The 2,399-nt window shown below is 35.3% G+C and overlaps 1 non-coding gene across 1 annotated transcript; it reads right to left on the bottom strand.

Annotated features, from left to right (window-relative positions):
• Positions 1-1,809: 1,809 nt before the first annotated feature.
• Positions 1,810-1,916, bottom strand: LOC140854919 (small nucleolar RNA R71). Its single transcript, XR_012138013.1, has one exon. It is a non-coding gene; the product is annotated as a small nucleolar RNA R71 (small nucleolar RNA).
• Positions 1,917-2,399: the final 483 nt, after the last annotated feature.

Genomic DNA, 2,399 nt, shown 5'->3' with positions numbered 1-2,399 from the left:
CCCTTCATAGTTCATGCTTGATTCAGTGCATAGGAGAAGAAAACCCTAAGGGATCCTAGTTACTACTCCCCTGTAAAGAATCTTGATGGGTTATCGTTGGGTCTTAGTCCCTTCATAATCTATGCTTGGGAAAGACAAGAGGAGTAGTCGTTAGGATCAATAAAAAAAATTCTAGGTAGAATTTCCTAATCTAGATCTAGTGGATTCAAAAAAAAAACTCTAGATCCTTAGTCTTATTATCTTTAGTAAACAACTTTCGATTTTCGATTTTCGTTAAAGCTCGCTTGAGTATAGATTTAAAAATTATTTTTTAAACCAAGTCTCTGTGGGATCGACCCGTACTCGCTGGTCATGCTACTCTGCACACTGTGCACTTGCGATTTTATTTACAAATTTTAAGATTTGCACATCAAGTTTTTGGCGCCATTACCGGGGATTTGGCGTTTTAAATTATTTTCAAATATTTATTCTTCGTACTTTATAACTCTCTTTCTTTTTCCTTTAGGTTTCTAGATTTAGTTGGTGATTACTGGAAAACTCAGGTACGCTTCTAATTTCTCTTTTATTATTTTTAGTTAATTACTTTTCCTTTTAGACCTAATCATTTGAATTAACTTAATCATAAAAAAAAAATAAAATAATAATAATAATAAAATAAAATAAAAGACATTTCATAATCGTGAAGTAAAATATCAAAATAAAAAAAAAATTCTAAATTAAAATCTTTTACATTCTTGGTCATCTTGTTTATTTGCATTTGCATTTTCATAATTAATCTAAGGGCATCAATCCATTAACAAGATAAGGTGGGGATTTTATTACCCTTCTTTAGCCCAAAAACCATCTCCATCATATTGCATTACCTAGACCTTTAATCTTAAAATCAATTAGACGTCAACCTTAAGGAATTCGAGCTCAATAGGACAAGGAACCCTAAGAGTTCTACCAAGTTTGAGTTGTTTGATTAGTTGGTGTCTAGACAAGTCCCTGAGGGTGGTTTGTTAAATTGGTTCAGTTGCTGGCCTGGCCAACTCGTTTGGTGTCTAGAAAGGCAACGATGAGTGAACCTCCCACCTCTTATACTTACCTGGCTAACTAGTTGATCAATCTCCACTTGGAAGGCTTGAAGGGTCATCTTGGAACAGTTAGGAGCTGTCTAGATTTAGGTTAACCCTAGGATAGATTGAGTTTAATTTATTATTTCACTTGTTTGAAAAATAAAAAAAAATTTATTAAAATTTAAATTAATTTGGTTACTTTTCTTTAGATTTAGGACTCCTTAGGATCTTTTCTTTAGAACTTTTTCTCTTTTCTTTCTTTTTCTTATACATAAAAATTTTTATAAAAAAAAATTGTATAAACATCGAGAACCGTACACCTCATGTGTGGAGAAGAGTGTCGGGTCATCTAGTTAGAATTGAGTCAATTTCTGTTGTTCCAATGGCTGAACCAATCCAACCCATGACCCTTAAGGATTTGTGTTATCCAGTTGGCTCCATCCAACCATCTTGTATCAGGTTGCCACAACCCACAGCTAACAATTTTGAAATCAAACCTCAAATCATAAATATGCTTCCAAAATTCACAGGATTAGAGGATGCTTATATATTTATTAGAGAATTTGAGGAGGTATGTGCAACCATGAAACTGCAATTAACAGAGGATGAGGTCAAACTTAGATTAATAAACTTTGCCCTTAAGGATAATGCTAAGAAGTGGCTTTATAGTCTGCCAAACCATTCTGTCACTACCTGGGAGGGCTTTGTGAGAACACTTTTAAAAAAGTATTTCCCCCATCATAAAACAGCTAGGATTAGGAATGAAATAAATCAATTTTACCAACTAGCTGGTGAATCATTTTGGAAGTACTTTGATCGTTTCAAGAATCTTTTGACCCAATGCCCACACCATGGAATAGAAACTTGGAGACTATGCCAGATCATCTATGAGGGGTTAGATTCAAACTCAAGAACCATGCTAGAGTCCATGTGCCAAGGCTAATTTATGGACAAAGAAACTACTGAAGCTTGACAATTCTTAGAAGACCTAGTCGAGAAAAATTTACAGTGGGAAACAACTAGGGAACCTGATAAAGCTACACCTTCAAGAGGAGGAATGCATCAAATTCAACCAACCCTAGCATCAGAGGCCAAGATTGCAACCTTAACACGTAGATTGGAAGCCTTAGAATTACAGAGACCAGCCAATGTAAATCAAATATCTGCACCCATGTGTAAAGGGTGCAATGCACCAGACCATGTCTTAGAAGAATGTTCCTACTCGAATGAGTGTGCACAGGTGAATGCCACCTATCAAGGACCATTGAACAATCCTTATGCACCCACATATAACCCAGGTTGGAGGAATCACCCGAATTTCTCATGGTCCTAAAATCCTAA

This window comes from Elaeis guineensis, chromosome 1 (assembly GCF_000442705.2).
Source record: "Elaeis guineensis isolate ETL-2024a chromosome 1, EG11, whole genome shotgun sequence".
Lineage (NCBI taxonomy): Eukaryota > Viridiplantae > Streptophyta > Magnoliopsida > Arecales > Arecaceae > Elaeis > Elaeis guineensis.
This window is presented reverse-complemented; position numbering and strand designations above follow the sequence as displayed.